The 7,500-nt window shown below is 49.7% G+C and overlaps 14 non-coding genes across 14 annotated transcripts; 9 read left to right on the top strand and 5 right to left on the bottom strand.

Annotated features, from left to right (window-relative positions):
* Window positions 1-234: 234 nt before the first annotated feature.
* TRNAW-CCA (transfer RNA tryptophan (anticodon CCA)) lies at window positions 235-306 on the top strand. Its single transcript has one exon. It is a non-coding gene; the product is annotated as a tRNA-Trp (tRNA).
* Window positions 307-377: 71 nt separating this feature from the next.
* TRNAG-GCC (transfer RNA glycine (anticodon GCC)) lies at window positions 378-448 on the bottom strand. The gene has a single exon. It is a non-coding gene; the product is annotated as a tRNA-Gly (tRNA).
* A 1,177-nt stretch (window positions 449-1,625) lies between these two features.
* On the top strand, window positions 1,626-1,699 carry TRNAN-GUU (transfer RNA asparagine (anticodon GUU)). The gene has a single exon. It is a non-coding gene; the product is annotated as a tRNA-Asn (tRNA).
* Window positions 1,700-1,942: 243 nt separating this feature from the next.
* TRNAW-CCA (transfer RNA tryptophan (anticodon CCA)) lies at window positions 1,943-2,014 on the top strand. The gene has a single exon. It is a non-coding gene; the product is annotated as a tRNA-Trp (tRNA).
* Window positions 2,015-2,085: 71 nt separating this feature from the next.
* On the bottom strand, window positions 2,086-2,156 carry TRNAG-GCC (transfer RNA glycine (anticodon GCC)). The gene has a single exon. It is a non-coding gene; the product is annotated as a tRNA-Gly (tRNA).
* A 1,154-nt stretch (window positions 2,157-3,310) lies between these two features.
* On the top strand, window positions 3,311-3,384 carry TRNAN-GUU (transfer RNA asparagine (anticodon GUU)). The gene has a single exon. It is a non-coding gene; the product is annotated as a tRNA-Asn (tRNA).
* Window positions 3,385-3,627: 243 nt separating this feature from the next.
* TRNAW-CCA (transfer RNA tryptophan (anticodon CCA)) lies at window positions 3,628-3,699 on the top strand. The gene has a single exon. It is a non-coding gene; the product is annotated as a tRNA-Trp (tRNA).
* Window positions 3,700-3,770: 71 nt separating this feature from the next.
* Window positions 3,771-3,841, bottom strand: TRNAG-GCC (transfer RNA glycine (anticodon GCC)). The gene has a single exon. It is a non-coding gene; the product is annotated as a tRNA-Gly (tRNA).
* Window positions 3,842-5,018: 1,177 nt separating this feature from the next.
* On the top strand, window positions 5,019-5,092 carry TRNAN-GUU (transfer RNA asparagine (anticodon GUU)). The gene has a single exon. It is a non-coding gene; the product is annotated as a tRNA-Asn (tRNA).
* A 243-nt stretch (window positions 5,093-5,335) lies between these two features.
* On the top strand, window positions 5,336-5,407 carry TRNAW-CCA (transfer RNA tryptophan (anticodon CCA)). Its single transcript has one exon. It is a non-coding gene; the product is annotated as a tRNA-Trp (tRNA).
* Window positions 5,408-5,478: 71 nt separating this feature from the next.
* Window positions 5,479-5,549, bottom strand: TRNAG-GCC (transfer RNA glycine (anticodon GCC)). Its single transcript has one exon. It is a non-coding gene; the product is annotated as a tRNA-Gly (tRNA).
* A 1,188-nt stretch (window positions 5,550-6,737) lies between these two features.
* Window positions 6,738-6,811, top strand: TRNAN-GUU (transfer RNA asparagine (anticodon GUU)). The gene has a single exon. It is a non-coding gene; the product is annotated as a tRNA-Asn (tRNA).
* A 243-nt stretch (window positions 6,812-7,054) lies between these two features.
* On the top strand, window positions 7,055-7,126 carry TRNAW-CCA (transfer RNA tryptophan (anticodon CCA)). Its single transcript has one exon. It is a non-coding gene; the product is annotated as a tRNA-Trp (tRNA).
* A 71-nt stretch (window positions 7,127-7,197) lies between these two features.
* Window positions 7,198-7,268, bottom strand: TRNAG-GCC (transfer RNA glycine (anticodon GCC)). The gene has a single exon. It is a non-coding gene; the product is annotated as a tRNA-Gly (tRNA).
* Between the last annotated feature and the right edge of the window lie 232 nt (window positions 7,269-7,500).

Below are 7,500 nucleotides of genomic sequence, written 5' to 3'. Positions count from 1 at the left end.
GCATGCATGAAGCACTTTAATAAATCATAGTAATGTGCCTTTGGTCTAGAGCTCCTGCGTGAGACCCTTTCCCTGAACATTTCAATCCTCTGCGTTCTCTCTGCACCTGCACTCAATTTCATCAATAGGATGGAAAACAAAAAGCCGAACCTTGTAATACAACCCTAGGCATATAAGGAGGTGGGCAAAAATGAAAAGGCTCACAACATTTGCTGATGTGACTCCAAAAGCAAGGACCTCGTGGCGCAACGGTAGCGCGTCTGACTCCAGATCAGAAGGTTGCGTGTTCAAATCACGTCGGGGTCACTGTTTCCCATTTTATGCCCCACTGAGTTCCCATATTTGATTTAGAAAGCAAAGTCAAAAGAACACAGCCTTGCATTGGCCGGGAATCGAACCCGGGCCTCCCGCGTGGCAGGCGAGAATTCTACCACTGAACCACCAATGCTTCACATGTGTAGCTTAGAGACAGAGCTCTGTCCAAGACAGTGATGAGGCGCACGCACTCAAATTGCACACCTATGAACAAAGTGTGTGCAACAGACATTGGAATGCCAACGTTTCACATGATGGCAAGAATCAGATGCAGGAGACTATAAGTATGAATGTTTTTGCATTTGCTGAGGTCACTGGCTTGGGACTAGTGTTGTGGTTATCAGGGCATGATGGCAGGCTGCTCCCGACAGAAGTGGCTCATAGAAGGCAGCCTCCAGATCACCAGCACTATTGTGTTTCAGATCATGTCACTGAACTCTCCTCCTTAAAAATCCTTCCCACTGTCTTTGCCAAATTCCCTGTCCTCCCCGAAATGCTGGGGTGAAACGGGCAGAGTTCTGCGCCCTGCGTCCCTTTATGCGTCCCTAACGCGCTCCCAACGCGCTCCCAACGCGGCCTACAGCCCTGGTCGGGCACAGCCCTGGTCGGGCTTAGACCACTGGGGCCTCTGGAGAGCAAGACCTCCAGAAGCCTATGGTCAGGCCTATTGCACAGGCATTTTGTGCCTGGCCATTCCGGGATTGTTGTGTTTCAAGGCCCAGCCATCAATACTAATGTGATGGCTTTCCCTGAGAACCCTCATGTCCCTGTCCTCCCAAGAGCCCGAGCTTTTATGTAAAATAAGGTGTGCACCTTGGGCCTTCCCCTTTGCGCTCTCTGCCCCCTCTCTTTCTCCAAAGCTGAGCTCTGCAGGTAAATGTATCTATCTGAGTGAGGGGCTAGGGAGGGCCTTGCCCAGCAGTCTTACAAAGCAAGAGTTCAGAGAAAGCACCTGCTCTGGGAAGGAGACTCCGCTCACAGAGAAGACAAGTCTAACATGCCACAGTGAAGATTGGATGGGCAAGACACACGCCTGACAGGCTGGTAGAACACCACCAGAGGAGCAGATAGCTACGCTAAGAAGGCCACAGAAAAGTCATACATGTATCTCATACACTGGGACTGGTTGTAATACTGGCCCTAACACCATTAGATAGTAGTCTGCGCATCATAACACCCAACAGTGACAAGACACTAAGCAAATGGCAAATGCTGCGTAGGATAAAGACGCCTTATATAACACAAGCTCAAGGCAGGCGCGCACACATAAAGATATATGTTGAGTCTCAGGAGATGTGCTTTTGTCACTAGTCTTTGTGGCGCAATCGGTTAGCGCGTTCGACTGTTAACCGAAAGGTTGGTGGTTCAAGCACACCCAGGGACGTTTCCTTTTGCATGCATGAAGCACTTTAATAAATCATAGTAATGTGCCTTTGGTCTAGAGCTCCTGCGTGAGACCCTTTCCCTGAACATTTCAATCCTCTGCGTTCTCTCTGCACCTGCACTCAATTTCATCAATAGGATGGAAAACAAAAAGCCAAACCTTGTAATACAACCCTAGGCAGATAAGGAGGTGGGCAAAAATGAAAAGGCTCACAACATTTGCTGATGTGACTCCAAAAGCAAGGACCTCGTGGCGCAACGGTAGCGCGTCTGACTCCAGATCAGAAGGTTGCGTGTTCAAATCACGTCGGGGTCACTGTTTCCCATTTTATGCCCCACTGAGTTCCCATATTTGATTTAGAAAGCAAAGTCAAAAGAACACAGCCTTGCATTGGCCGGGAATCGAACCCGGGCCTCCCGCGTGGCAGGCGAGAATTCTACCACTGAACCACCAATGCTTCACATGTGTAGCTTAGAGACAGAGCTCTGTCCAAGACAGTGATGAGGCGCACGCACTCAAATTGCACACCTATGAACAAAGTGTGTGCAACAGACATTGGAATGCCAACGTTTCACATGATGGCAAGAATCAGATGCAGGAGACTATAAGTATGAATGTTTTTGCATTTGCTGAGGTCACTGGCTTGGGACTAGTGTTGTGGTTATCAGGGCATGATGGCAGGCTGCTCCCGACAGAAGTGGCTCATAGAAGGCAGCCTCCAGATCACCAGCACTATTGTGTTTCAGATCATGTCACTGAACTCTCCTCCTTAAAAATCCTTCCCACTGTCTTTGCCAAATTCCCTGTCCTCCCCGAAATGCTGGGGTGAAACGGGCAGAGTTCTGCGCCCTGCGTCCCTAACGCGCTCCCAACGCGGCCTACAGCCCTGGTCGGGCACAGCCCTGGTCGGGCTTAGACCACTGGGGCCTCTGGAGAGCAAGACCTCCAGAAGCCTATGGTCAGGCCTATTGCACAGGCATTTTGTGCCTGGCCATTCCGGGATTGTTGTGTTTCAAGGCCCAGCCATCAATACTAATGTGATGGCTTTCCCTGAGAACCCTCATGTCCCTGTCCTCCCAAGAGCCCGAGCTTTTATGTAAAATAAGGTGTGCACCTTGGGCCTTCCCCTTTGCGCTCTCTGCCCCCTCTCTTTCTCCAAAGCTGAGCTCTGCAGGTAAATGTATCTGTCTGAGTGAGGGGCTAGGGAGGGCCTTGCCCAGCAGTCTTACAAAGCAAGAGTTCAGAGAAAGCACCTGCTCTGGGAAGGAGACTCCGCTCACAGAGAAGACAAGTCTAACATGCCACAGTGAAGATTGGATGGGCAAGACACACGCCTGACAGGCTGGTAGAACACCACCAGAGGAGCAGATAGCTACGCTAAGAAGGCCACAGAAAAGTCATACATGTATCTCATACACTGGGACTGGTTGTAATACTGGCCCTAACACCATTAGATAGTAGTCTGCGCATCATAACACCCAACAGTGACAAGACACTAAGCAAATGGCAAATGCTGCGTAGGATAAAGACGCCTTATATAACACAAGCTCAAGGCAGGCGCGCACACATAAAGATATATGTTGAGTCTCAGGAGATGTGCTTTTGTCACTAGTCTTTGTGGCGCAATCGGTTAGCGCGTTCGACTGTTAACCGAAAGGTTGGTGGTTCAAGCACACCCAGGGACGTTTCCTTTTGCATGCATGAAGCACTTTAATAAATCATAGTAATGTGCCTTTGGTCTAGAGCTCCTGCGTGAGACCCTTTCCCTGAACATTTCAATCCTCTGCGTTCTCTCTGCACCTGCACTCAATTTCATCAATAGGATGGAAAACAAAAAGCCAAACCTTGTAATACAACCCTAGGCAGATAAGGAGGTGGGCAAAAATGAAAAGGCTCACAACATTTGCTGATGTGACTCCAAAAGCAAGGACCTCGTGGCGCAACGGTAGTGCGTCTGACTCCAGATCAGAAGGTTGCGTGTTAAAATCACGTCGGGGTCACTGTTTCCCATTTTATGCCCCACTGAGTTCCCATATTTGATTTAGAAAGCAAAGTCAAAAGAACACAGCTTTGCATTGGCCGGGAATCGAACCCGGGCCTCCCGCGTGGCAGGCGAGAATTCTACCACTGAACCACCAATGCTTCACATGTGTAGCTTAGAGACAGAGCTCTGTCCAAGACAGTGATGAGGCGCAAGCACTCAAATTGCACACCTATGAACAAAGTGTGTGCAACAGACATTGGAATGCCAACGTTTCACATGATGGCAAGAATCAGATGCAGGAGACTATAAGTATGAATGTTTTTGCATTTGCTGAGGTCACTGGCTTGGGACTAGTGTTGTGGTTATCAGGGCATGATGGCAGGCTGCTCCCGACAGAAGTGGCTCATAGAAGGCAGCCTCCAGATCACCAGCACTATTGTGTTTCAGATCATGTCACTGAACTCTCCTCCTTAAAAATCCTTCCCACTGTCTTTGCCAAATTCCCTGTCCTCCCCGAAATGCTGGGGTGAAACGGGCAGAGTTCTGCGCCCTGCGTCCCTTTATGCGTCCCTAACGCGCTCCCAACGCGCTCCCAACGCGGCCTACAGCCCTGGTCGGGCACAGCCCTGGTCGGGCTTAGACCACTGGGGCCTCTGGAGAGCAAGACCTCCAGAAGCCTATGGTCAGGCCTATTGCACAGGCATTTTGTGCCTGGCCATTCCGGGATTGTTGTGTTTCAAGGCCCAGCCATCAATACTAATGTGATGGCTTTCCCTGAGAACCCTCATGTCCCTGTCCTCCCAAGAGCCCGAGCTTTTATGTAAAATAAGGTGTGCACCTTGGGCCTTCCCCTTTGCGCTCTCTGCCCCCTCTCTTTCTCCAAAGCTGAGCTCTGCAGGTAAATGTATCTATCTGAGTGAGGGGCTAGGGAGGGCCTTGCCCAGCAGTCTTACAAAGCAAGAGTTCAGAGAAAGCACCTGCTCTGGGAAGGAGACTCCGCTCACAGAGAAGACAAGTCTAACATGCCACAGTGAAGATTGGATGGGCAAGACACACGCCTGACAGGCTGGTAGAACACCACCAGAGGAGCAGATAGCTACGCTAAGAAGGCCACAGAAAAGTCATACATGTATCTCATACACTGGGACTGGTTGTAATACTGGCCCTAACACCATTAGATAGTAGTCTGCGCATCATAACACCCAACAGTGACAAGACACTAAGCAAATGGCAAATGCTGCGTAGGATAAAGACGCCTTATATAACACAAGCTCAAGGCAGGCGCGCACACATAAAGATATATGTTGAGTCTCAGGAGATGTGCTTTTGTCACTAGTCTTTGTGGCGCAATCGGTTAGCGCGTTCGACTGTTAACCGAAAGGTTGGTGGTTCAAGCACACCCAGGGACGTTTCCTTTTGCATGCATGAAGCACTTTAATAAATCATAGTAATGTGCCTTTGGTCTAGAGCTCCTGCGTGAGACCCTTTCCCTGAACATTTCAATCCTCTGCGTTCTCTCTGCACCTGCACTCAATTTCATCAATAGGATGGAAAACAAAAAGCCAAACCTTGTAATACAACCCTAGGCAGATAAGGAGGTGGGCAAAAATGAAAAGGCTCACAACATTTGCTGATGTGACTCCAAATGCAAGGACCTCGTGGCGCAACGGTAGCGCGTCTGACTCCAGATCAGAAGGTTGCGTGTTCAAATCACGTCGGGGTCACTGTTTCCCATTTTATGCCCCACTGAGTTCCCATATTTGATTTAGAAAGCAAAGTCAAAAGAACACAGCCTTGCATTGGCCGGGAATCGAACCCGGGCCTCCCGCGTGGCAGGCGAGAATTCTACCACTGAACCACCAATGCTTCACATGTGTAGCTTAGAGACAGAGCTCTGTCCAAGACAGTGATGAGGCGCACGCACTCAAATTGCACACCTATGAACAAAGTGTGTGCAACAGACATTGGAATGCCAACGTTTCACATGATGGCAAGAATCAGATGCAGGAGACTATAAGTATGAATGTTTTTGCATTTGCTGAGGTCACTGGCTTGGGACTAGTGTTGTGCTTATCAGGGCATGATGGCAGGCTGCTCCCGACAGAAGTGGCTCATAGAAGGCAGCCTCCAGATCACCAGCACTATTGTGTTTCAGATCATGTCACTGAACTCTCCTCCTTAAAAATCCTTCCCACTGTCTTTGCCAAATTCCCTGTCCTCCCCGAAATGCTGGGGTGAAACGGGCAGAGTTCTGCGCCCTGCGTCCCTTTATGCGTCCCTAACGCGCTCCCAACGCGCTCCCAACGCGCTCCCAACGCGGCCTACAGCCCTGGTCGGGCACAGCCCTGGTCGGGCTTAGACCACTGGGGCCTCTGGAGAGCAAGACCTCCAGAAGCCTATGGTCAGGCCTATTGCACAGGCATTTTGTGCCTGGCCATTCCGGGATTGTTGTGTTTCAAGGCCCAGCCATCAATACTAATGTGATGGCTTTCCCTGAGAACCCTCATGTCCCTGTCCTCCCAAGAGCCCGAGCTTTTATGTAAAATAAGGTGTGCACCTTGGGCCTTCCCCTTTGCGCTCTCTGCCCCCTCTCTTTCTCCAAAGCTGAGCTCTGCAGGTAAATGTATCTATCTGAGTGAGGGGCTAGGGAGGGCCTTGCCCAGCAGTCTTACAAAGCAAGAGTTCAGAGAAAGCACCTGCTCTGGGAAGGAGACTCCGCTCACAGAGAAGACAAGTCTAACATGCCACAGTGAAGATTGGATGGGCAAGACACACGCCTGACAGGCTGGTAGAACACCACCAGAGGAGCAGATAGCTACGCTAAGAAGGCCACAGAAAAGTCATACATGTATCTCATACACTGGGACTGGTTGTAATACTGGCCCTAACACCATTAGATAGTAGTCTGCGCATCATAACACCCAACAGTGACAAGACACTAAGCAAATGGCAAATGCTGCGTAGGATAAAGACGCCTTATATAACACAAGCTCAAGGCAGGCGCGCACACATAAAGATATATGTTGAGTCTCAGGAGATGTGCTTTTGTCACTAGTCTCTGTGGCGCAATAGGTTAGCGTGTTCGGCTGTTAACCGAAAGGTTGGTGGTTCAAGCCCACCCAGGGACGTTTCCTTTTGCATGCATGAAGCACTTTAATAAATCATAGTAATGTGCCTTTGGTCTAGAGCTCCTGCGTGAGACCCTTTCCCTGAACATTTCAATCCTCTGCGTTCTCTCTGCACCTGCACTCAATTTCATCAATAGGATGGAAAACAAAAAGCCAAACCTTGTAATACAACCCTAGGCATATAAGGAGGTGGGCAAAAATGAAAAGGCTCACAACATTTGCTGATGTGACTCCAAAAGCAAGGACCTCTTGGCGCAACGGTAGCGCGTCTGACTCCAGATCAGAAGGTTGCGTGTTCAAATCACGTCGGGGTCACTGTTTCCCATTTTATGCCCCACTGAGTTCCCATATTTGATTTAGAAAGCAAAGTCAAAAGAACACAGCCTTGCATTGGCCGGGAATCGAACCCGGGCCTCCCGCGTGGCAGGCGAGAATTCTACCACTGAACCACCAATGCTTCACATGTGTAGCTTAGAGACAGAGCTCTGTCCAAGACAGTGATGAGGCGCACGCACTCAAATTGCACACCTATGAACAAAGTGTGTGCAACAGACATTGGAATGCCAACGTTTCACATGATGGCAAGAATCAGATGCAGGAGACTATAAGTATGAATGTTTTTGCATTTGCTGAGGTCACTGGCTTGGGACTAGTGTTGTGCTTATCAGGGCATGATGGCAGGCTGCTCC

Source organism: Triturus cristatus, chromosome 4_2 (genome assembly GCF_964204655.1).
Source record: "Triturus cristatus chromosome 4_2, aTriCri1.1, whole genome shotgun sequence".
Taxonomy (NCBI): domain Eukaryota; kingdom Metazoa; phylum Chordata; class Amphibia; order Caudata; family Salamandridae; genus Triturus; species Triturus cristatus.
Note: the sequence above shows the minus strand (reverse complement) of the source record. Positions and strands in the feature narration are given on the sequence as shown.